The sequence below is a fragment of the Scyliorhinus torazame genome, chromosome 4 (assembly GCF_047496885.1).
Source record: "Scyliorhinus torazame isolate Kashiwa2021f chromosome 4, sScyTor2.1, whole genome shotgun sequence".
NCBI classification, from domain to species: Eukaryota; Metazoa; Chordata; class Chondrichthyes; order Carcharhiniformes; family Scyliorhinidae; genus Scyliorhinus; species Scyliorhinus torazame.
The window spans coordinates 335,316,061-335,342,787 of NC_092710.1; the positions used below are offsets into that span (position 1 = coordinate 335,316,061).

Consider the following 26,727-nt stretch of genomic DNA (forward strand, 5'->3'; position numbering starts at 1 on the left):
CTCTCCATCGTCAGCAAAGTGATGGAAGGAGTCATCAACAGTGCTATCAAGCGGCACTTACTCGGCAATAACCTGCTCACGGACACTGAGTTTGGGTTCCGCCAGGGTCACTCAGCTCCTGACCTCATTACAGCCTTTATTCAAACATGGAAAAAACAGTTGAATGCCAGAGGTGAGATGAGAATTACTACCCTTTACATCAAGGCAGCATTAGACCGAGTATGCAATCAAGGAGCCTTAGCTAAACTGGAGTCAATCGGAATGAACGGGAAAAATCTCCACTGGTTGGATTCATCCTGGCACAAGGGAAGATGGTTGTGGTGGTTGGAGGTCAATCATCTCAGCTCAAGGACATCACTGCAGGGGTTCCTCAGGGTAGTGTCCTAGGCCCAACCACCTTCAGCTGCTTCAACAATAACCTTCCTTCCATCATAAGGTCAGAGGTGGGGATGATGGCGGATGACTGGACAATGTTCAGCAGCATTCATGACTCCTCAGATAATGAAGCAGTCCATGTCCAAATGCAGCAAGACCTGGACATTATCCAGGCTAAGCTAACAAGTGGCAAGTTACAGTCGTGCCACACAAGTGCCAGGCTATGACCATCTCCAACAAGAGAGGATCTAACCACTACCTCTTGACTTTCAATAGCATTACCATCGCTAAATCCCCCACAATCAACATCCTAGGGATTAACGTTGATCAGAAACTGAACTTGACTAGCCACATTAATAGAGTGGCTACCAGGACAGGTCAAAGACTAGAATCCCACGGCGAGTAACTCACCTCCTGACCCCACCAAAGCCTGTCCACCATCTACAAGGCACAAGTCAGGAGTGTAATGGAATACTCTCCACTTGCCTGGATGAGTGCAGCTCCAACAACACTCGTGAAGCTCGACACCATCCAGGAGAAAGCAGCCTGCTTAATTGTTCCTCCTTCCACAAACATTCAAACCCTCCATCACTGACGAACAGTAGCAGCCGTGTACACCATCCACAAGGTGCACTGTAGACAGCACCTTCCAAACCCACCACCGCTACCATCTAGAAGGGCAAGCGCAGCAGATACCTGGGAACCCCACCGCCTGGAGGTTCCCCTCCAAGTCACTCATCACCCTGACTTGGAAATATATCGCTGTTCCTTCACTGTCGCTGGGGCAAAATCCTGGAACTCCCTCCCTAACAGCACAGTGGGTGTACCCACGCCTTAAGGCAGCAGTTCAAGAAGGCAGCTCACCACCACCTTCTGAAGGGCAACTAGGGATAGCCAGTGATGCCCACATCTCAGAAATGAATGTTTTAAAAAGGTTAGCTCTGTTGGATGGATGGCTACAGTGAGGTGCAGAGTAACCCGGGGGGTCCAAATATTTTGTGAGCCTTTTGATGCAAATAGGACATGTGGTTAGGGTACTAATGTGATTCCTAGCTCATTTTCCCAGGATAAGATGGAGTGCAGGGTTCATGATCAACAAGAGAGTGTTCACACCTCTCAGAGGTGGAGAAATCCAAGGGTTAATCAACCTGAGACCGACAAGCTCCTGCATCATTTGGCAGCAAGATACAGCATCAGACTAGAACAGGCAGAGAACCAAGGCCAAATGGTGAATACCATGGGAGACCGAGGCTGGAGGTGAAACCACAATTATTTGGAGATGTAAGACAGAGATATTGACCTTCGAATTAATAACGAAAGTGCATCACATTAAAATTTTCTTGCTTAATTATTTTATTTTGGTTGCAGTCAAAGCAAGATTCAAATGCAACAGTGTAATATAGAGTTGCATTGGTAAATGCCTCTGCTTTGAATTATCTGCTATGAGAAAGGAAAATCGGTAACCAACCGACATCCTTAATGCCAACAAAACCACTAACAAAGAGCCAGTTCTCACCCTCCACTAAACCAGAGCCAGTTCTCACTCTCTCCACTAAGCCAGAGCCAGTTCTCACTCTCTCCACTAAGCCAGAGCCAGTTCTCACCCTCCACTAACCCAGAGCCAGTTCTCACCCTCCACTAAACCAGAGCCAGTTCTCACTCTCTCCACTAAGCCAGAGCCAGTTCTCACCCTCCACTAAACCAGAGCCAGTTCTCACTCTCTCCACTAAGCCAGAGCCAGTTCTCACTCTCTCCACTAAGTCAGAGCCAGTTCTCACTCTCTCCATTAAGTCAGAGCCAGTTCTCACTCTCTCCACTAAGCCAGAGCCAGTTCTCACTCTCTCCACTAAGTCAGAGCCAGTTCTCACTCTCTCCACTAAACCAGAGCCAGTTCTCACTCTCTCCACTAAGCCAGAGCCAGTTCTCACTCTCGCCCCAAAACCAGAGTCAGTTCTCACTCTCTCCACTAAACCAGAGCCAGTTCTCACTCTCTCCACTAAACCAGAGCCAGTTCTCACTCTCTCCACTAAGCCAGAGCCAGTTCTCACTCTCGCCCCAAAACCAGAGCCAGTTCTCACTCTCTCCACTAAGCCAGAGCCAGTTCTCACTCTCTCCACTAAGTCAGAGCCAGTTCTCACTCTCTCCATTAAGTCAGAGCCAGTTCTCACTCTCTCCATTAAGTCAGAGCCAGTTCTCACTCTCTCCACTAAGCCAGAGCCAGTTCTCACTCTCTCCACTAAACCAGAGCCAGTTCTCACTCTCTCCACTAAGCCAGAGCCAGTTCTCACTCTCGCCCCAAAACCAGAGCCAGTTCTCACTCTCTCCACTAAGCCAGAGCCAGTTCTCACTCTCTCCACTAAGTCAGAGCCAGTTCTCACTCTCTCCATTAAGTCAGAGCCAGTTCTCACTCTCTCCACTAAGCCAGAGCCAGTTCTCACTCTCTCCACTAAGTCAGAGCCAGTTCTCACTCTCTCCACTAAACCAGAGCCAGTTCTCACTCTCTCCACTAAGCCAGAGCCAGTTCTCACTCTCTCCACTAAGTCAGAGCCAGTTCTCACTCTCTCCATTAAGTCAGAGCCAGTTCTCACTCTCTCCACTAAGTCAGAGCCAGTTCTCACTCTCTCCATTAAGTCAGAGCCAGTTCTCACTCTCTCCACTAAGTCAGAGCCAGTTCTCACTCTCTCCACTAAACCGGAGCCAGTTCTCACTCTCTCCACTAAACCAGAGTGAGTTCTCACTCTCTCCACTAAACCGGAGCCAGTTCTCACTCTCTCCACTAAACCAGAGCCAGTTCTCACTCTCTCCACTAAACCAGAGCCAGTTCTCACTCTCTCCACTAAACCAGAGCCAGTTCTCACTCTCTCCACTAAACCAGAGTCAGTTCTCACCCTCCACTAAACCAGAGCCAGTTCTCACTCTCTCCACTAAACCAGAGCCAGTTCTCACTCTCTCCACTAAACCAGAGCCAGTTCTCACTCTCTCCACTAAACCAGAGTCAGTTCTCACTCTCTCCACTAAACCAGAGCCAATTCTCACTCTCTCCACTAACCCAGAGCCAGTTCTCACTCTCTCCACTAAACCAGAGCCAGTTCTCACTCTCTCCACTAAACCAGAGTCAGTTCTCACTCTCTCCACTAAACCAGAGCCAATTCTCACTCTCTCCACTAACCCAGAGCCAGTTCTCACTCTCTCAAATAAACCAGAGTCAATTCTCACTCTCTCCACTAAACCAGAGTCAATTCTCACTCTCTCCACTAAACCAGAGCCAGTTCTCACTCTCTCCACTAAACCAGAGCCAGTTCTCACTCTCTCCACTAAACCAGAGCCAGTTCTCACTCCCTCCACTAACCCAGAGCCAGTTCTCACTCTCTCAAATAAACCAGAGTCAATTCTCACTCTCTCCACTAAACCAGAGTCAATTCTCACTCTCTCCACTAAACCAGAGCCAGTTCTCACTCTCTCCACTAAACCAGAGTCAATTCTCACTCTCTCCACTAAACCAGAGCCAGTTCTCACTCTCTCCACTAAACCAGAGTCAATTCTCACTCTCTCCACAAAACCAGAGTCAGTTCTCACTCTCTCCACTAAACCAGAGCCAGTTCTCACTCTCTCCACTAAACCAGAGCCAGTTCTCACTCTCTCCACTAAACCAGAGCCAGTTCTCACTCTCTCGACTAAACCAGAGTCAGTTCTCACTCTCTCCACTAAACCAGAGCCAGTTCTCACTCTCTCCACTAAACCAGAGTCAGTTCTCACTCTCTCCACTAAACCAGAGCCAGTTCTCACTCTCTCCACTAAACCAGAGCCAGTTCTCACTCTCTCCACTAAACCAGAGCCAGTTCTCACTCTCTCCACTAAACCAGAGCCAGTTCTCACTCTCTCCACTAAACCAGAGTCAATTCTCACTCTCTCCACTAAACCAGAGCCAGTTCTCACTCTCTCCACTAAACCAGAGTCAATTCTCACTCTCTCCACAAAACCAGAGTCAGTTCTCACTCTCTCCACTAAACCAGAGCCAGTTCTCACTCTCTCCACTAAACCAGAGCCAGTTCTCACTCTCTCCACTAAACCAGAGCCAGTTCTCACTCTCTCCACTAAGCCAGAGCCAGTTCTCACTCTCTCCATTAAGTCAGAGCCAGTTCTCACTCTCTCCACTAAACCAGAGCCAGTTCTCACTCTCTCCACTAAGTCAGAGCCAGTTCTCACTCTCTCCACTAAGCCAGAGCCAGTTCTCACTCTCTCCACTAAGTCAGAGCCAGTTCTCACTCTCTCCATTAAGTCAGAGCCAGTTCTCACTCTCTCCATTAAGTCAGAGCCAGTTCTCACTCTCTCCACTAAGCCAGAGCCAGTTCTCACTCTCTCCACTAAACCAGAGCCAGTTCTCACTCTCTCCACTAAGCCAGAGCCAGTTCTCACTCTCGCCCCAAAACCAGAGCCAGTTCTCACTCTCTCCACTAAGCCAGAGCCAGTTCTCACTCTCTCCACTAAGTCAGAGCCAGTTCTCACTCTCTCCATTAAGTCAGAGCCAGTTCTCACTCTCTCCACTAAGCCAGAGCCAGTTCTCACTCTCTCCACTAAGTCAGAGCCAGTTCTCACTCTCTCCACTAAACCAGAGCCAGTTCTCACTCTCTCCACTAAGCCAGAGCCAGTTCTCACTCTCTCCACTAAGTCAGAGCCAGTTCTCACTCTCTCCATTAAGTCAGAGCCAGTTCTCACTCTCTCCACTAAGTCAGAGCCAGTTCTCACTCTCTCCATTAAGTCAGAGCCAGTTCTCACTCTCTCCACTAAGTCAGAGCCAGTTCTCACTCTCTCCACTAAACCGGAGCCAGTTCTCACTCTCTCCACTAAACCAGAGTGAGTTCTCACTCTCTCCACTAAACCGGAGCCAGTTCTCACTCTCTCCACTAAACCAGAGCCAGTTCTCACTCTCTCCACTAAACCAGAGCCAGTTCTCACTCTCTCCACTAAACCAGAGCCAGTTCTCACTCTCTCCACTAAACCAGAGTCAGTTCTCACCCTCCACTAAACCAGAGCCAGTTCTCACTCTCTCCACTAAACCAGAGCCAGTTCTCACTCTCTCCACTAAACCAGAGCCAGTTCTCACTCTCTCCACTAAACCAGAGTCAGTTCTCACTCTCTCCACTAAACCAGAGCCAATTCTCACTCTCTCCACTAACCCAGAGCCAGTTCTCACTCTCTCCACTAAACCAGAGCCAGTTCTCACTCTCTCCACTAAACCAGAGTCAGTTCTCACTCTCTCCACTAAACCAGAGCCAATTCTCACTCTCTCCACTAACCCAGAGCCAGTTCTCACTCTCTCAAATAAACCAGAGTCAATTCTCACTCTCTCCACTAAACCAGAGTCAATTCTCACTCTCTCCACTAAACCAGAGCCAGTTCTCACTCTCTCCACTAAACCAGAGCCAGTTCTCACTCTCTCCACTAAACCAGAGCCAGTTCTCACTCCCTCCACTAACCCAGAGCCAGTTCTCACTCTCTCAAATAAACCAGAGTCAATTCTCACTCTCTCCACTAAACCAGAGTCAATTCTCACTCTCTCCACTAAACCAGAGCCAGTTCTCACTCTCTCCACTAAACCAGAGTCAATTCTCACTCTCTCCACTAAACCAGAGCCAGTTCTCACTCTCTCCACTAAACCAGAGCCAGTTCTCACTCTCTCCACTAAACCAGAGCCAGTTCTCACTCTCTCCACTAAACCAGAGCCAGTTCTCACTCTCTCGACTAAACCAGAGTCAGTTCTCACTCTCTCCACTAAACCAGAGCCAGTTCTCACTCTCTCCACTAAACCAGAGTCAGTTCTCACTCTCTCCACTAAACCAGAGCCAGTTCTCACTCTCTCCACTAAACCAGAGCCAGTTCTCACTCTCTCCACTAAACCAGAGCCAGTTCTCACTCTCTCCACTAAACCAGAGCCAGTTCTCACTCTCTCCACTAAACCAGAGTCAATTCTCACTCTCTCCACTAAACCAGAGCCAGTTCTCACTCTCTCCACTAAACCAGAGTCAATTCTCACTCTCTCCACAAAACCAGAGTCAGTTCTCACTCTCTCCACTAAACCAGAGCCAGTTCTCACTCTCTCCACTAAACCAGAGCCAGTTCTCACTCTCTCCACTAAACCAGAGCCAGTTCTCACTCTCTCCACTAAGCCAGAGCCAGTTCTCACTCTCTCCATTAAGTCAGAGCCAGTTCTCACTCTCTCCACTAAACCAGAGCCAGTTCTCACTCTCTCCACTAAGTCAGAGCCAGTTCTCACTCTCTCCACTAAGTCAGAGCCAGTTCTCACTCTCTCCACTAAACCAGAGTCAGTTCTCACTCTCTCCACTAAACCAGAGCCAGTTCTCACTCTCTCCACTAACCCAGAGCCAGTTCTCACTCTCTCCATTAAGTCAGAGCCAGTTCTCACTCTCTCCACTAAACCAGAGCCAGTTCTCACTCTCTCCACAAAACCAGAGTCAGTTCTCACTCTCTCCACTAAACCAGAGCCAGTTCTCACTCTCTCCACTAAACCAGAGCCAGTTCTCCCTCTCTCCACTAAACCAGAGCCAGTTCTCACTCTCTCCACTAAGTCAGAGCCAGTTCTCACTCTCTCCACTAAACCAGAGTCAGTTCTCACTCTCTCCACTAAACCTGAGCCAGTTCTCACTCTCTCCACTAACCCAGAGCCAGTTCTCACTCTCTCCATTAAGCCAGAGCCAGTTCTCACTCTCTCCACTAAACCAGGGCCAGTTCTCACTCTCTCCACAAAACCAGAGCCAGTTCTCACTCTCTCCACTAAACGAGAGCCAGTTCTCACTCTCTCCACTAAACCAGAGCCAGTTCTCACTCTCTCCACAAAACCAGAGCCAGTTCTCACTCTCTCCACTAAACCAGAGCCAGTTCTCACTCTCTCCACTAAACCAGAGCCAGTTCTCACTCTCTCCACAAAACCAGAGTCAGTTCTCACTCTCTCCACTAAACCAGAGCCAGTTCTCACTCTCTCCACTAAGTCTGAGCCAGTTCTCACTCTCTCCACTAAACCAGAGCCAGTTCTCACTCTCTCCACAAAACCAGAGCCAGTTCTCACTCTCTCCACTAAACCCGAGTCAGTTCTCACTCTCTCCACTAAACCAGAGCCAGTTCTCACTCTCTCCACTAAACCAGAGTCAGTTCGCACTCTCTCCACTAAACCAGAGTCAGTTCTCACTCTCTCCACTAAACCAGAGCCAGTTCTCACTCTCTCCACAAAACCAGAGTCAATTCTCACTCTCTCCACTAAACCAGAGCCAGTTCTCACTCTCTCCACTAAACCAGCCCCAGTTCTCACTCTCTCCACTAAACCAGAGCCAGTTCTCACTCTCTCCACAAAACCAGAGTCAATTCTCACTCTCTCCACTAAACCAGAGCCAGTTCTCACTCTCTCAAATAAACCAGAGCCAGTTCTCACTCTCTCAAATAAACCAGAGCCAGATCTCACTCTCTTCCCTAAACCAGAGCCAGTTCTCACTCTCTCCACAAAACCAGAGCCAGTTCTCACTCTCTCCACTAAACCAGAGCCAGTTCTCACTCTCTCCGCTAAGCCAGAGCCAGTTCTCACTCTCTCCACAAAACCAGAGCCAGTTCTCACTCTCTCCACTAAACCAGAGCCAGTTCTCACTCTCTCCCCAAAACCAGAGTCAGTTCTCACTCTCTCCACTAACCCAGAGTCAGTTCTCACTATCTCCACTAACCCAGAGCCAGTTCTCACTCTCTCCACAAAACCAGAGTCAGTTCTCACTCTCTCCACTAACCCAGAGTCAGTTCTCACTCTCTCCACAAAACCAGAGCCAGTTCTCACTCTCTCCACTAAACCAGAGCCAGTTCTCACTCTCTCCCCAAAACCAGAGTCAGTTCTCACTCTCTCCACTAAACCAGAGCCAGTTCTCACTCTCTCCACTAAACCAGAGCCAGTTCTCACTATCTCCACTAAACCAGAGCCAGTTCTCACTCTCTCCACTAAACCAGAGCCAGTTCTCACTCTCTCCACTAAACCAGCCCCAGTTCTCACTCTCTCCACTAAACCAGAGCCAGTTCTCACTCTCTCCACTAAACCAGCCCCAGTTCTCACTCTCTCCACTAAACCAGAGCCAGTTCTCACTCTCTCCACTAAACGAGAGCCAGTTCTCACTCTCTCCACTAACCCAGAGCCAGTTCTCACTCTCTCAAATAAACCAGAGCCAGTTCTCACTCTCTCCACTAAACCAGCCCCAGTTCTCACTCTCTCCACTAAACCAGAGCCAGTTCTCACTCTCTCCACTAAACCAGAGTCAGTTCGCACTCTCTCCACTAAACCAGAGTCAGTTCTCACTCTCTCCACTAAACCAGAGCCAGTTCTCACTCTCTCCACAAAACCAGAGTCAATTCTCACTCTCTCCACTAAACCAGAGCCAGTTCTCACTCTCTCCACTAAACCAGCCCCAGTTCTCACTCTCTCCACTAAACCAGAGCCAGTTCTCACTCTCTCCACAAAACCAGAGTCAATTCTCACTCTCTCCACTAAACCAGAGCCAGTTCTCACTCTCTCAAATAAACCAGAGCCAGTTCTCACTCTCTCAAATAAACCAGAGCCAGATCTCACTCTCTTCCCTAAACCAGAGCCAGTTCTCACTCTCTCCACAAAACCAGAGCCAGTTCTCACTCTCTCCACTAAACCAGAGCCAGTTCTCACTCTCTCCGCTAAGCCAGAGCCAGTTCTCACTCTCTCCACAAAACCAGAGCCAGTTCTCACTCTCTCCACTAAACCAGAGCCAGTTCTCACTCTCTCCCCAAAACCAGAGTCAGTTCTCACTCTCTCCACTAACCCAGAGTCAGTTCTCACTATCTCCACTAACCCAGAGCCAGTTCTCACTCTCTCCACAAAACCAGAGTCAGTTCTCACTCTCTCCACTAACCCAGAGTCAGTTCTCACTCTCTCCACAAAACCAGAGCCAGTTCTCACTCTCTCCACTAAACCAGAGCCAGTTCTCACTCTCTCCCCAAAACCAGAGTCAGTTCTCACTCTCTCCACTAAACCAGAGCCAGTTCTCACTCTCTCCACTAAACCAGAGCCAGTTCTCACTATCTCCACTAAACCAGAGCCAGTTCTCACTCTCTCCACTAAACCAGAGCCAGTTCTCACTCTCTCCACTAAACCAGCCCCAGTTCTCACTCTCTCCACTAAACCAGAGCCAGTTCTCACTCTCTCCACTAAACCAGCCCCAGTTCTCACTCTCTCCACTAAACCAGAGCCAGTTCTCACTCTCTCCACTAAACCAGAGCCAGTTCTCACTCTCTCCACTAACCCAGAGCCAGTTCTCACTCTCTCAAATAAACCAGAGCCAGTTCTCACTCTCTCCACTAAACCAGCCCCAGTTCTCACTCTCTCCACTAAACCAGAGCCAGTTCTCACTCTCTCCACTAAACCCGAGTCAGTTCTCACTCTCTCCACTAAACCGGAGCCAGTTCTCACTCTCTCCACTAAACCAGAGCCAGTTCTCACTCTCTTCCCTAAACCAGAGCCAGTTCTCACTCTCTCCACTAAGCCAGAGCGAGTTCTCACTCTCTCCACTAAACCAGAGCCAGATCTCACTCTATCCACTAAGCCAGAGCGAGTTCTCACTCTCTCCACTAAACCCGAGTCAGTTCTCACTCTATCCACTAAGCCAGAGCCAGATCTCACTCTCTCCACTAAGCCAGAGCCAGATCTCACTCTCTCCACTAAACCAGAGCCAGATCTCACTCTATCCACTAAGCCAGAGCGAGTTCTCACTCTCTCCACTAAACCCGAGTCAGTTCTCACTCTCTCCACTAAACCAGAGCCAGTTCTCACTATCTCCACACCAGAGCCAGATCTCACTCTCTCCACTAAACCAGTGCCAGTTCTCACTCTCTCCACTAAACCAGAGCCAGTTCTCACTCTCTCCACTAAGCCAGAGCCAGTTCTCACTCTCTCCACTAAGCCAGAGCCAGTTTTCACTCTCTCCACTAAGCCAGAGCCAGATCTCACTCTCTCCACTAAACCAGAGCCAGTTCGCACTCTCTCCACTAAGCCAGAGTCAGTTCGCACTCTCTCCACTAAACCAGAGCCAGTTCGCACTCTCTCCACTAAGCCAGAGTCAGTTCGCACTCTCTCCACTAAGCCAGAGCCAGTTCTCACTCTCTCCACTAAGCCGGAGTCAATTCTCACTCTCTCCATTAAACTAGAGCCAGTTCTCACTCTCTCCACTAAGCCAGAGCCAGTTCTCACTCTCTCCACTAAGCCAGAGCCAGTTCTCACTCTCTCCACTAAGCCAGAGCCAGATCTCACTCTCTCCACTAAACCAGAGCCAGTTCGCACTCTCTCCACTAAGCCAGAGCCAGTTCGCACTCTCTCCACTAAGCCAGAGCCAGATCTCACTCTCCACTAAACCAGAGCCAGTTCTCACACTCTCCACTAAACCAAGAACAAAGAACAAATAAATGTACAGCACAGGAACAGGCCCTTCGGCCCTCCAAGCCCGTGCCGACCATACTGCCCGACTAAACTACAATCTTCTACACTTCCTGGGTCCGTATCCTTCTATTCCCATCCTATTCATATATTTGTCAAGATGCCCCTTAAATGTCCCTATCGTCCATGCTTCCACTACCTCCTCCGGTAGCGAGTTCCAGGCACCCACTACCCTCTGCGTAAAAAACTTGCCTCGTACATCTACTCTAAACCTTGCCCCTCTCACCTTAAACCTATGTCCCCTAGTAATTGACCCCTCTACCCTGGGTAAAAGCCTCTGACTATCCACTCTGTCTATGCCCCTCATAATTTTGTATACCTCTATCAGGTCGCCCCTCAACCTCCTTCGTTCCAGTGAGAACAAAGCGAGTTTATTCAATCGCTCCTCATAGCTTATGCCCTCCATACCAGGCAACATTCTGGTAAATCTCTTCTGCACCCTCTCTAAAGCCTCCACATCCTTCTGGTAGTGTGGCGACCAGAATTGAACACTATACTCCAAGTGTGGCCTAACTAAGGTTCTATACAGCTGCAACATGACTTGCCAATTCTTATACTCAATGCCCCGGCCAATGAAGGCAAGCATGCCGTATGCCTTCTTGACTACCTTCTCCACCTGTGTTGCCCCTTTCAATGACCTGTGGACCTGTACTCCTAGATCTCTTTGACTTTCAATACTCTTGAGGGTTCTACCATTCACTGTATATTCCCTACCTGCATTAGCCCTTCCAAAATCCATTACCTCACATTTGTCCGGATTAAACTCCATCTGCCATCTCTCCGCCCAAGTCTCCAGACAATCTAAATCCTGCTGTATCCTCAGACAGTCCTCATCGCTATCCGCAATTCCACCAACCTTTGTGTCGTCTGCAAACTTACTAATCAGACCAGTTTCATTTTCCTCCAAATCATTTATATATACTACAAACAGCAAAGGTCCCAACACTGATCCCTGTGGAACACCACTGGTCACAGCCCCCCAATTAGAAAAGCATCCCCCCATTGCTACCCTCTGCCTTCTATGGCCTAGCCAGTTCTGTATCCACCTTGCCAGTTCACCCCTGATCCCGTGTGACTTCACCTTTTGTACTAGTCTACCATGAGGGACCTTGTCAAAGGCCTTACTGAAGTCCATATAGACAACATCCACTGCCCTACCTGCATCAATCATCTTAGTGACCTCCTCGAAAAACTCTATCAAGTTAGTGAGACACGACCTCCCCTTCACAAAACCGTGCTGCCTCTCACTAATACGTCCATTTGCTTCCAAATGGGAGTAGATCCTGTCTCGAAGAATTCTCTCCAGTAATTTCCCTACCACTGAAGTAAGGCTCACCGGCCTGTAGTTCCCGGGATTATCCTTGCTACCCTTCTTAAACAGAGGAACAACATTGGCTATTCTCCAGTCCTCCGGGACATCCCCTGAAGTCAGCGAGGATCCAAAGATTTTTGTCAAGGCCTCAGCAATTTCCTCTCCAGCCTCCTTCAGTATTCTGGGGTAGATCCCATCAGGCCCTGGGGACTTATCGATCTTAATATTTTTTAAGACACCCAACACCTCGTCTTTTTGGATCACAATGTGACCCAGGCTATCTACACCCCCTTCTCCAGACTCCACATCTACCAATTCCTTCTCTTTGGTGAATACTGATGCAAAGTATTCATTTAGTACCTCGCCCATTTCCTCTGGCTCCGCACATAGATTCCCTTGCCTATCCTTCAGTGGGCCAACCCTTTCCCTGGCTACCCTCTTGCTTTTTATGTACGTGTAAAAAGCCTTGGGATTTTCCTTAACCCTATTTGCCAATGACTTTTCATGACCCCTTCTAGCCCTCCTGACTCCTTTCTTAAGTTCCTTCCTACTTTCCTTATATGCCACACAGGCTTCGTCTGTTCCCAGCCTTTTAGCCCTGACAAATGCCTCCTTTTTCTTTTTGACGAGGCCTACAATATCACTCGTCATCCAAGGTTCCCGAAAATTGCCGTATTTATCTTTCTTCCTCACAGGAACATGCCTGTCCTGTATTCCTTTCAACTGACACTTGAAAGCCTCCCACATGTCAGATGTTGATTTGCCCTCAAACATCCGCCCCCAATCTATGTTCTTCAGTTCTCGCCTAATATTGTTATAATTAGCCTTCCCCCAATTTAGCACATTCATCCTCGGACCACTCTTATCCTTGTCGACCAGTACTTTAAAACTTACTGAATTGTGGTCACTGTTACCAAAATGCTCCCCTACTGAAACATCTACCACCTGGCCGGGCTCATTCCCCAATACCAGGTCCAGTACCGCCCCTTCCCTAGTTGGACTGTTTACATATTGTTTTAAGAAGCCCTCCTGGATGTTCCTTACAAACTCCGCCCCGTCTAAGCCCCTGGCACTAAGTGAGTCCCAGTCAATATTGGGGAAGTTGAAGTCTCCCATCACCACAACCCTGTTGTTTTTACTCTTTTCCAAAATCTGTCTACCTATCTGCTCCTCTATCTCCCGCTGGCTGTTGGGAGGCCTGTAGTATACCCCCAACATTGTGACTGCACTCTTCTTATTCCTGATCTCTACCCATATAGCCTCACTGCCCTCTGAGGTGTCCTCTCGCAGTATAGCTGTGATATTCTCCCGAACAAGTAGCGCAACTCCGCCTCCCCTTTTACATCCCCCTCTATCCCGCCTGAAACATCTAAATCCTGGAACGTTTAGCTGCCAATCCTGCCCTTCCCTCAACCAGGTCTCTGTAATGGCAACAACATCATAGTTCCAAGTAGTAATCCAAGCTCTAAGTTCATCGGCCTTACCCGTAATGCTCCTTGCATTAAAACATATGCACTTCAGGCCACCAGACCCGCTGTGTTCAGCAACTTCTCCCCGTCTGCTCTGCCTCAGAGCCACACTGTCCCTATTCCCTAGTTCTCCCTCAATGCTCTCACCTTCTGACCTATTGCTCCCGTGCCCACCCCCCTGCCATATTAGTTTAAACCCCCCCCCGTGTGACACTAGCAAACCTCGCGGCCAGGATATTTATGCCTCTCCGGTTTAGATGCAACCCGTCCATCTTAGACAGGTCACACCTGCCCCGGAAGAGCTCCCAGTGGTCCAGATAACGGAAACCCTCCCTCCTACACCAGCTGTTTAGCCACGTGTTTGTCTGCTCTATCTTCCTATTTCTAGCCTCACTGGCACGTGGCACAGGGAGTAATCCCGAGATTACAACCCTCGAGGTCCTGTCTTTTAACTTTCTGCCTAGCTCCCTGAACTCCTGCTGCAGAACCTCATGCCCCTTCCTGCCTATGTCGTTAGTACCAATATGTACAACGACCTCTGCCTGTTTGCCCTCCCCCTTCAGGATGCCCTCTATCCGTTCGGAGACATCCTGGACCCTGGCACCAGGGAGGCAACATACCATCCTGGAGTCTCTTTCACGTCCACAGATACGCCTATCTGTGCCCCTGACTATAGAGTCCCCTATTACTATTACTCTTCTGCGCTTTGACCCTCCCTTCTGAACATCAGAGCCAGCCGTGGTGCCACTGCTCTGGCTGCTGCTGTTTTCCCCTGATAGGCTATCCCCCCGACAGTATCCAAAGGGGTATATCTGTTCGAGAGGGGGACAACCACAGGGGATTACTCCTACTATACAGAGCCAGTTCTCACTCTCTCCACTAAGCCAGAGCCAGTTCTCACTCTCTCCACTAAGCCAGAGCCAGATCTCACTCTCTCTCCAAAACCAGAGTCATTTCTCACTCTCTCCACTAAACCAGAGTCAGTTCTCACTCTCTCCACTAAACCAGAGCCAGTTCTAACTCTCTCCACTAAGCCAGAGCCAGATCTCTCTCTCCACTAAACCAGAGCCAGTTCTCACTCTCTCCACTAAACCAGAGCCCGTTCTCACTCTCTCCACTAAGCCAGAGCCAGTTCTCACTCTCTCCACTAAGCCAGAGCCAGATCTCACTCTCTCTCCAAAACCAGAGTCAGTTCTCACTCTCTCCACTAAACCAGAGTCAGTTCTCACTCTCTCCACTAAACCAGAGCCAGTTATAACTCTCTCCACTAAACCAGAGCCATTTCTCACACTCTCCACTAAACCAGAGCCAGTTCTAACTCTCTCCACTAAACCAGAGCCATTTTTCACTCTCTCCACTAAGCCAGAGCCAGTTCTAACTCTCTCCACTAAACCAGAGCCAGTTCGCACTCTCTCCACTAAACCAGAGCCAGTTCTCACTCTCTCCACTAAACCAGAGCCAGATCTCACTCTCTCCACTAAACCAGAGCCAGTTCTCACTCTCTCCACTAAACCAGAGCCAGTTCTCACTCTCTCCACAAAACCAGAGTCAGTTCGCACTCTCTCCACTAAACCAGAGCCAGTTCTAACTCTCTCCACTAAACCAGAGCCAGTTCTCACTCTCTCCACTAAGCCAGAGCCAGTTCTCACTCTCTCCACTAAACCAGAGCCATTTCTCACACTCTCCACTAAACCAGAGCCATTTCTCACACTGTCCACTAAACCAGAGCCAGTTCTAACTCTCTCCACTAAACCAGAGCCATTTTTCACTCTCTCCACTAAACCAGAGCCAGTTCGCACTCTCTCCACTAAGCCAGAGCCAGTTCTCACTCTCTCCACTAAGCCGGAGTCAATTCTCACTCTCTCCATTAAACCAGAGCCAGTTCTAACTCTCTCCACTAAACCAGAGCCAGTTCTCACTCTCTCCACAAAGCCGGAGTCAGTTCTCACTCTCTCCACTAAACCGGAGTCAATTCTCACTCTCTCCATTAAACCAGAGCCAGTTCTCACTCTCTCCACTAAACCGGAGTCAATTCTCACTCTCTCCATTAAACCAGAGCCAGTTCACACTCTCTCCACTAAACCAGAGCCAGTTCTCACTCTCTCCACTAAACCAGAGCCAGTTTGCACTCTCTCCGCTAAGCCAGAGCCAGTTCTCACTCTCTCCATTAAACCAGAGCCAGTTCTCACTCTCTCCACTAAACCAGAGCCAGTTTGCACTCTCTCCGCTAAGCCAGAGCCAGTTCTCACTCTCTCCACTAAGCCAGAGCCAGTTCTCACTCTCTCCATTTTGTAAGGGCCCCGAAGAATCCAGCACGAGTTTTAAGGATACAAAATAATAACGTTTATTTACTATAACAATATATACATAACAGTAGCAGTAACTTCCCTTGCTACCTTCTCCTTCCTCCTGGTTCCTGGACTGGCCAGCTTATTTATAGTAGGAGTTTCTCCGCCCCCCTCATTGGGGAAGTTCATACTCCCATAGGATTGTGGGATAGTCATTAGTCCCCAGCCAATCGTCAGTAGGCAGGTTATAACATCCCTCCCCCCCCCAAAGTCCAAGGAATCCACCATAGGCCCTGGCGAAGGAAGGCGTCGAACTCGTTTGGCCGCAGGCCGGACGCCATTTGCACGAGGCGCTGGATCAGGCGGCGTATAACGAGACGGAGACCGGCGCTTCCATGATGAACGGCGCGGTTGTACATCCACGGCCTGTGGACCCGAGGATTCCCCCTCTGATTCATCCTGTGTCTCCATCTCGGAGTCAGAGTCTGCTGCCTCCGTCATGTCAGCGTCTCTATCCCCATTCGGTCCCGTCACGACCTGCGCAGGCTTCGAGTGAGGCACCAGTGGAAGATTTGGAGGACTACCTTCCCTAGTTTCTGGTCTTTGCCGCTGTTGAACTGAGCTCCGGGGGCGGGGAATCTTTTGCGGGGATGATCTTCTGGACAGGACGTGGTCTACATGTTTTCGCTGGAGACGACCCTGGGCTTGCACTTGGTACGATATAGGGCCCGTTTGGCGAAAGATTACACCAGGAACCCATTGGGCACCACCAGCAAAATTCCGCACGAATACTGGGTCACCGGGCGCAAACTGCCGAATCGGACGATGCCGAGACAATCCCGATCCCTGCCGTTCTTGTGTGCGGCGTACTTTTGTGCCAATGTCCGGGAAGACCATACTAAGGCGGGTGCGAAGTCTCCGGCCCATTAGGAGTTCTGCGGGAGCTACCCCAGTCACTGTATGGGGGGTGGTCCTGTACGTAAACAAAAACCGAGCCAGTCTCGTGTCCATTGATCCGGAAGACTGCTTCTTTAGGCCTCTTTTGAATGTTTGCACTGCACGCTCTGCCAACCCATTTGAAACCGGGTGGTAAGGGGCAGTGCGGATATGACGGATGCCGTTCGTCTTTGTAAACCTAGCAAACTCCTCACTCGTGAATGGAGTGCCATTATCCGTGACCAGCACCTCGGGGAGGCCATGTGTGCTAAATGATAAACGCATTTTTTCAATTGTTGCGCAGGACGTTGTCCCCTGCATCTTATGCACCTCCAGCCATTTGGACTGGGCGTCAATTAGTAGAAGGAACATGGATCCCTGAAAAGGGCCTGCGAAATCTGCATGTAAGCGTGCCCAAGGCCGCACTGGGCATTCCCAGTGATGTAGGGGCGCGGCCGGCGGAAGCTTCTGGTGCTCCTGGCAAATGGAGCAGTTTTGGGCCACCTTCTCAATGTCGGTGTCGAGGCCTGGCCACCAGACATAACTCCGGGCCAACATTTTCATCTTGGTCACGCCCGGATGCCCATTGTGCAAGTCTGATAATATCAGCTCCTGGCCTTTGTCCGGGACAATCACACGAGTCCCCCACAAGAGGATGCCGTCTTCCACGCTGAACTCTGACAGCTTGGAGGAAAATGCCCGCAACTCGCCTGGGAGCTGTCTATGCTGCCCACCATACAGGAATATGTGCCGAACCTTTGACAGGACTGGCTCCGTCTGGGTCCACTCACGGATCTGTGATGCCGTGACAGGCAAGGTGTCCATAAAATTTAGGGTTGCAACCACCTCACCGGTCGTGTGGGTCGACATGGGGCCGGTCGATAAAGGCAATCGGCTCAGTGCGTCGGCATTTGCTATCTGCGTACCTGGTTTGTGCTCCAGAGAATACTCATATGCAGCCAGCAACAAAGCCCAGCGCTGGATCCGTGCAGAAGCAATGGGCGGTATTGGCTTATCCTCTCTGAAGAGTCCCAGCAGGGGCTTATGATCAGTCACGATAGTGAAATGGCGGCCGTACACATACTGGTGGAAGCGTTTCACCGCGAAAACCACTGCCAGGCCCTCCTTCTCGATCTGCGCATACTTTTTCTCCGCTGCAGTCAATGTGCGGGAGGCGAAAGCTGTCGGTCGTTCGGCCCCGTTCTCCATCTTGTGGGACAGGACAGCCCCAATACCATACGGGGATGCATCACATGTGACGAGCAAAGGCTTTCCCGGATCATAGTGGGTTAGTAACCCAGACGACGACAATTGTTGCTTTACCCGCCGGAAAGCGGTTTCTTGCGGCTGACCCCAAACCCAGGTGTGATTTTTCTTTAGCAGCAGGTGTAAGGGGGCCAGCGTAGTTGCCAGATTGGAGAGGAACTTCCCGTAATAGTTTACGAGACCGAGAAAAGAACGAAGCTGCGAAGTGTCAGTCGGGGTGGGGGCATGTTGAATTGCACGCACCTTCTCTGCGACGGGGTGCAGACCCTCGCGGTCCACCCGATAACCTAAGTAGACTACTTCTTTTGCCTGAAATACGCACTTTGTGAGACATAAACGGGCTCCAGCCTCCGAAAGGCGTTTAAGGACAGCCTCCAGATTTTCCAAATGCTCTTGCTCCGACGTCCCTGTAATCAACACGTCATCTAGGTAGACAGCCACACGTGGTAAACCTTTCAAAATGCCCTCCATAACACGTTGAAAAATTGCGCAGGCAGAGGATACTCCAAAGGGCAACCGTGTATATTCATACAGGCCCCGGTGTGTGTTAATTGTTACATATGGTCGGGAGGCAGGGTCCAGCTCCAACTGCAGGTAGGCGTGACTCATATCTAATTTTGTGAATGAGAGTCCGCCTCAAGTTTCGCGTAGAGATCCTCTATGCGAGGCATTGGGTATCGGTCGAGTCGGGAAACTGTATTCACTGTAAGTTTATAGTCGCCACACAAGCGAACTGTGGCATCTGGCTTCATTACTGGTACAATTGGTGCTGCCCAGTCAGCAAAACGGACGGGCCTGATAATACCCAAACTCTCCAAACGAGTGAGCTCCCCTTCTACCTTCTCGAGCAAAGCGTAAGGCACTGGGCGCGCCCGGAAATAGCGCGGCGTGGCTCCTGGTTCAACTTGGATACGGGCTACGGCCCCTTTTATTTTCCCCAAACCAGGCTGGAATACCTCTGGGTATCGTCCTAGCACCTCAGTCAACCCTCCAGAAACTGTTTGGAGGATGTGCTGCCATTGCAACCGCAAATGGCGCAACCAGTCCCGACCCAACAGGCTGGGCCCATGGCCACGCACTACGATAAGTGAGAAACGCCCCTCCTGGCGTCCATAGACAACAGGGGTCATTGTAGTTCCTGCAATGTCCAGTGGTTCCCCTGTGTAGGTGGCCAACCTGGCCTGTGAGTCAGTTAATGTAAGGGTCTGTATACCCTGCTTGATGCGGTCGAATGTCCTCTGGGCGATCACGGAGACCGCTGCGCCATCATCCAACTCCATCTCCAGCGGGTGGCCATTGACCCGTACTGTCACCTTAATGGGGGCCACACGGGGAGCTGCCACACAATGCAGCTGCAGGCAGTCGTCCTCCGTCTCCACGTCCTCAGGAGTGGTCGCCGCAGGTTCATCCACATGGAAGGTACGGCCTCTGGGCTGTCCCAGTTATGGCCCCTGGGCTGGTCCCAGTTTCGGTCGGAACGACGGCGCCTCTGGCGTCCCCAGGACCGCCGTCCGTGACGGGGTCGGCGCCTACAAGTCTGACACGGACATGGCTCCTCATCCATTGGCTCTGGAGAAGGCTCCCTTCGGGGAGGAATGTCCGATGGCCACTGGCGTCGGTCTGGTCGTTGCCTCGCCCAAGGTACCGCAGGAGTGCGGGGGGACGTTTTTGGGCGGAAAGGGTTGCGCCCCAAGGCATGCACTTCCATTCCCTGTAGCTCCTGTACTCCTCGCTCTGCGCTCTCTCGGGACAAGACTATTTGTATTGCCTGTTGAAAAGTCAATGTTGGCTCCACTAACAACTTTCTCTGGGTGGCCGCATTGTTAATACCGCAAACCAAACGGTCGCGTAACATTTCTGACACGGTCTCACCATAGTCACAGTATTCCGCAATCCCGCGTAGCCTGGATAAAAAAAAAATCGGCAAGGAATTCTCCAGGGGTCCTCTCAGCGGTATTAAACCGGTAACGCTGGACTATCGTGGACGGGGTTGGGTTAAAGTGTTGCCCCACTATATTCACAAGTTCGTCAAACGTTTTGGTGTCCGGCGCAGCTGGGTACGTAAGGCTCCTAATCACTCCAAACGTATGCGGCCCGCAGGCGGTGAGCAATATGACCACCTGGCACTCGTTTTCAGTGATATTGTTTGCCCGGAAATAGTAACGCATCCGTTGTGTGTACTGGTTCCAGCTTTCCAGCGCAGCATCAAAAACATCCAAACGTCCGTACAGAGGCATGGTATAATAGAAAACAACTTCCAACCTGTATCCAACAAAAATCCAGGGAGGTGGCTTCAGCAGTGTAGACAGCTATTCACTTATCCTTCGTCGCCAGTTTTGTAAGGGCCCCGAAGAATCCAGCACGAGTTTTAAGAATACAAAATAATAACGTTTATTTACTATAACAGTAGCAGTAACTTCCCTTGCTACCTTCTCCTTCCTCCTGGTTCCTGGACTGGCCAGCTTATTTATAGTAGGAGTTTCTCCGCCACCCTCATTGGGGAAGTTCATACTCCCATAGGATTGTGGGATGGTCATTAATCCCCAGCCAATCGTCAGTAGGCAGGTTATAACACTCCACTAAGTCAGAGCCAGTTCTCACTCTCTCCACTAAACCAGAGCCAGATCTCACTCTCTCTCCGCTAAGCCAGAGCCAGATCTCACTCTCTCCACTAAGCCAGAGCCAGATCTCACTCTCTCTCCACTAAGCCAGAGCCAGTTCTCACTCTCTCCACTAAGCCAGAGCCAGTTCTCACTCTCTCCACTAAGCCAGAGCCAGTTCTCACTCTCTCCACTAAACCAGAGCCAGTTCTCACTCTCTCCACTAAACCAGAGCCAGTTCTCACTATCTCCACACCAGAGCCAGTTCTCACTCTCTCCACTAAGCCAGAGCCAGATCTCACTCTATCCACTAAACCAGAGTCAATTCTCACTCTCTCCACTAAACCAGAGTCAGTTCTCACTCTCTCCACTAAGCCAGAGCCAGTTCTCACTCTCTCCACTAAACCAGAGCCAGATCTCACTCTCTCTCCGCTAAGCCAGAGCCAGATCTCACTCTCTCCACTAAGCCAGAGCCAGATCTCACTCTCTCTCCACTAAGCCAGAGCCAGTTCTCACTCTCTCCACTAAGCCAGAGCCAGTTCTCACTCTCTCCACTAAGCCAGAGCCAGTTCTCACTCTCTCCACTAAACCAGAGCCAGTTCTCACTCTCTCCACTAAACCAGAGCCAGTTCTCACTATCTCCACACCAGAGCCAGTTCTCACTCTCTCCACTAAGCCAGAGCCAGATCTCACTCTATCCACTAAACCAGAGTCAATTCTCACTCTCTCCACTAAACCAGAGTCAGTTCTCACTCTCTCCACTAAGCCAGAGCCAGTTCTCACTCTCTCCACTAAACCAGAGTCAATTCTCACTCTCCACTAAACCAGAGCCAGTTCTCACTCTCTCCACTAAACCAGAGTCAGTTCTCACTCTCTCCACTAAGCCAGAGCCAGATCTCACTCTCCACTAAACCAGAGTCAGTTCTCACTCTCTCCACTAAGCCAGAGCCAGATCTCACTCTATCCACTAAACCAGAGTCAATTCTCACTCTCTCCACTAAGCCAGAGCCAGTTCTCACTCTCTCCACTAAACCAGAGCCAGTTCTCACTCTCTCCACTAAGCCAGAGCCAGATCTCACTCTATCCACTAAACCAGAGTCAATTCTCACTCTCTCCACTAAACCAGAGCCAGTTCTCACTCTCTCCACTAAACCAGAGCCAGTTCTCACTCTCTCCACTAAACCAGAGTCAGTTCTCACTCTCTCCACTAAGCCAGAGCCAGATCTCACTCTCCACTAAACCAGAGCCAGTTCTCACTCTCTCCACTAAGCCAGAGCCAGTTCTCACTCTCTCCACTAAGCCAGAGCCAGTTCTCACTCTCTCCACTAAACCAGAGTCAGTTCTCACTCTCTCCACTAAGCCAGAGCCAGATCTCACTCTCCACTAAGCCAGAGCCAGTTCTCACTATCTCCACACCAGAGCCAGTTCTCACTCTCTCCACTAAGCCAGAGCCAGATCTCACTCTATCCACTAAACCAGAGTCAATTCTCACTCTCTCCACTAAACCAGAGCCAATTCTCACTCTCTCCACTAAGCCAGAGCCAGATCTCACTCTCTCCACTAAGCCAGAGCCAGTTCTAACTCTCTCCACTAAACCAGAGCCAGTTCTCACTCTCTCCACTAAGCCAGAGCCAGATCTCACTCTCTCCCTAAAACCAGAGTCAATTCTCACTCTCTCCACTAAACCAGAGCCAGTTCTCACTCTCTCCACTAAACCAGAGTCAGTTCTAATTTTCTCCACTAAACCAGAGCCAGTTCTCACTCTCTCCACCAAGCCAGAGCCAGATCTCACTCTCTCCCTAAAACCAGAGTCAATTCTCACTCTCTCCACTAAGCCAGAGCCAGATCTCACTCTCTCCCTAAAACCAGAGTCAATTCTCACTCTCTCCACTAAACCAGAGCCAGTTCTCACTCTCTCCACTAAACCAGAGCCAGTTCTCACTCTCTCCACTAACCCAGAGCCAGTTCTCACTCTCTCCACTAAGCCAGAGTCAGTTCTCACTCTCTCCACTAAGCCAGAGTCAGTTCTCACTCTCTCCACTAAACCAGAGCCAGTTCTCACTCTCTCCACTAAACCAGAGCCAGTTCTCACTCTCTCCACTAAACCAGAGCCAGTTCTCACTCTCTCCACTAAACCAGAGCCAGTTCTCACTCTCTCCACTAACCCAGAGCCAGTTCTCACTCTCTCCACCAAGCCAGAGCCAGTTCTCACTCTCTCCACTAACCCAGAGCCAGTTCTCACTCTCTCCACTAAACCAGAGCCAGTTCTCACTCTCTCCACTAACCCAGAGTCAGTTCTCACTCTCTCCACTAACCCAGAGCCAGTTCTCACTCTCTCCACCAAGCCAGAGCCAGTTCTCACTCTCTCCACTAAACCAGAGCCAGTTCTCACTCTCTCCACCAAGCCAGAGCCAGTTCTCACTCTCTCCACTAACCCAGAGCCAGTTCTCACTCTCTCCACCAAGCCAGAGCCAGTTCTCACTCTCTCCACTAAACCAGAGTCAGTTCTCACTCTCTCCACTAACCCAGAGCCAGTTCTCACTCTCTCCACTAAGCCAGAGCCAGTTCTCACTCTCTCCACTAAACCAGTCAGTTCTCACTCTCTCCACTAAACCAGAGCCAGTTCTCACTCTCTCCACTAAGCCAGAGCCAGTTCTCACTCTCTCCACTAAGTCTGAGCCAGTTCTCACTCTCTCCACTAAGCCAGAGCCAGTTCTCACTCTCTCCACTAAGCCAGAGCCAGTTCTCACTCTCTCCACTAAGCCAGAGCCAGATCTCACTCTCCACTAAGCCAGAGCCAGTTCTCACTCTCTCCACTAAACCAGAGCCAGTTCTCACTCTCTCCACTAAACCAGAGTCAGTTCTCATTCTCTCCACTAAGCCAGAGCCAGTTCTCACTCTCTCCACTAAGCCAGAGCCAGTTCTCACTCTCTCCACTAAGCCAGAGCCAGTTCTCACTCTCTCCACTAAGCCAGAGCCAGTTCTCACTCTCTCCACTAAGTCTGAGCCAGTTCTCACTCTCTCCACTAAGCCAGAGCCAGTTCTCACTCTCTCCACTAAGTCTGAGCCAGTTCTCACTCTCTCCACTAAGCCAGAGCCAGTTCTCACTCTCTCCACTAAGCCAGAGCCAGTTCTCACTCTCTCCACTAAACCAGAGCCAGTTCTCACTCTCTCCACTAAACCAGAGCCAGTTCTCACTCTCTCCACTAAGCCAGAGCCAGTTCTCACTCTCTCCACTAAGCCAGAGCCATTTCTCACTCTCTCCACTAAACCAGAGCCAGTTCCAACTCTCTCCACTAAACCAGAGCCAGTTCTCACTCTCTCCACTAAACCAGAGTCAGTTCTCACTCTCTCCACTAAACCAGAGCCAGTTCTAACTCTCTCCACTAAGCCAGAGCCATTTCTCACTCTCTCCACTAAACCAGAGCCAGTTCCAACTCTCTCCACTAAGCCAGAGCCAGTTCTCACTCTCTTCACTAAACCAGAGTCAGTTCTCACTCTCTCCACTAAGCCAGAGCCATTTCTCACTCTCTCCACTAAACCAGAGCCAGTTCCAACTCTCTCCACTAAACCAGAGCCAGTTCTCACTCTCTCCACTAAGCCAGAGCCATTTCTCACTCTCTCCACTAAACCAGAGCCAGTTCCAACTCTCTCCACTAAACCAGAGCCAGTTCTCACTCTCTCCACTAAACCAGAGTCAATTCTCACTCTCTCCACTAAACCAGAGTCAGTTCTCACTCTCTCCACTAAACCAGAGCCAGTTCCAACTCTCTCCACTAAACCAGAGCCAGTTCTCACTCTCTCCACTAAGCCAGAGCCAGTTCTCACTCTCTCCACTAAACCAGAGTCAGTTCTCACTCTCTCCACTAAGCCAGAGCCATTTCTCACTCTCTCCACTAAACCAGAGCCAGTTCCAACTCTCTCCACTAAACCAGAGCCAGTTCTCACTCTCTCCACTAAGCCAGAGCCATTTCTCACTCTCTCCACTAAACCAGAGCCAGTTCCAACTCTCTCCACTAAACCAGAGCCAGTTCTCACTCTCTCCACTAAACCAGAGTCAATTCTCACTCTCTCCACTAAACCAGAGCCAGTTCTCACTCTCTCCACTAAACCAGAGCCAGTTCCAACACTCTCCACTAAACCAGAGCCAGTTCTCACTCTCTCCACTAAACCAGAGCCAGTTCTCACTCTCTCCACTAAACCAGAGCCAGTTCTCACTCTCTCCACTAAACCAGAGCCAGTTCTCACTCTCTCCACTAAACCAGAGCCAGTTCTCACTCTCTCCACTAAACCAGAGCCAGTTCTCACTCTCTCCACTAAACCAGAGCCAGTTCTCACTCTCTCCACTAAACCAGAGCCAGTTCTCACTCTCTCCACTAAACCAGAGCCAGTTCCAACTCTCTCCACTAAACCAGAGACAGTTCTCACTCTCTCCACTAAACCAGAGCCAGTTCTCACTCGCTCCATTAAACCAGAGGCAGTTCTCACTCTCTCCATTAAACCAGTCAGTTCTCACTCTCTCCATGAAACCAGAGTCAGTTCTCACTCTCTCCACTAAACCAGAGCCAGTTCTCACTCTCTCCGCAAAACCAGTCAGTTCTCACTCTCTCCACTAAACCAGAGCCAGTTCTCACTCTCTCCACTAAACCAGAGTCAGTTCTCACTCTCTCCACTAAGCCAGAGCCAGTTCTCACTCTCTCCACTAAACCAGAGCCAGTTCTCACCTTCTCCACTAAACCAGTGTCAATTCTCACTCTCTCCACTAAACCAGAGCCAGTTCTCGCTCTCTCCACTAAACCAGAGCCCGTTCTCACTCTCTCCACTAAACCAGAGCCAGTTCTCACTCTCTCCACTAAACCAGAGCCAGTTCTCACTCTCTCCACTAAACCAGAGTCAATTCTCACTCTCTCCACTAAACCAGAGCCAGTTCTCACTCTCTCCACTAAACCAGCCCCAGTTCTCACTCTCTCCACTAAACCAGAGTCAATTCTCACTCTCTCCACTAAACCAGAGTCAATTCTCACTCTCTCCACTAAACCAGAGCCAGATCTCACTCTCTCACCAAAACCAGAGTCAATTCTCACTCTCTCAACTAAACCAGAGTCAATTCTCACTCTCTCCACTAAACCAGAGTCAGTTCTCACTCTCTCCACTAAACCAGAGTCAATTCTCACTCTCTCCACTAAACCAGAGCCAGTTCTCACTCTCTCCACTAAACCAGAGCCAGTTCTCACTCTCTCCACTAAACCAGAGTCAATTCTCACTCTCTCCACTAAGCCAGAGCCAGATCTCACTCTCTCCACTAAACCAGAGTCAGTTCTCACTCTCTCCACTAAACCAGAGCCAGTTCTCACTCTCTCCACTAAACCAGAGCCAGATCTCACTCTCTCCCCAAAACCAGAGTCAGTTCTCACTCTCTCCACTAAACCAGAGCCAGTTCTCACTCTCTCCACTAAACCAGAGTCAATTCTCACTCTCTCCACTAAACCAGAGCCAGTTCTCACTCTCTCCACTAAACCAGAGCCAGTTCTCACTCTCTCCACTAAGTCAGAGCCAGTTCTCACTCTCTCCACTAAGTCAGAGCCAGTTCTCACTCTCTCCACTAAACCAGAGCCAGTTCTCACTCTCTCCACTAAACCAGAGCCAGTTCTCACTCTCTCCACTAAGTCAGAGCCAGTTCTCACTCTCTCCACTAAACCAGAGCCAGTTCTCACTCTCTCCACTAAACCAGAGCCAGTTCTCACTCTCTCCACTAAACCAGAGCCAGTTCTCACCTTCTCCACTAAACCAGAGCCAGTTCTCACTCTCTCCACTAAACCAGAGCCAGTTCTCACTCTCTCCACTAAACCAGAGCCAGTTCTCACTCTCTCCACTAAACCAGAGCCAGTTCTCACTCTCTCCACTAAGTCAGAGCCAGTTCTCACTCTCTCCACTAAACCAGAGCCAGTTCTCACTCTCTCCACTAAGTCAGAGCCAG

General features: G+C 50.2%; 1 protein-coding gene across 9 annotated transcripts in view; it reads right to left on the reverse strand.

Annotated features, from left to right (window-relative positions):
- LOC140411160 (serine/threonine-protein kinase MRCK alpha-like) overlaps positions 1–26,727 on the reverse strand; it is a 900,765-nt gene that overhangs the window by 546,862 nt on the left and 327,176 nt on the right. The gene's annotated exons all lie outside the window — the stretch shown is intronic.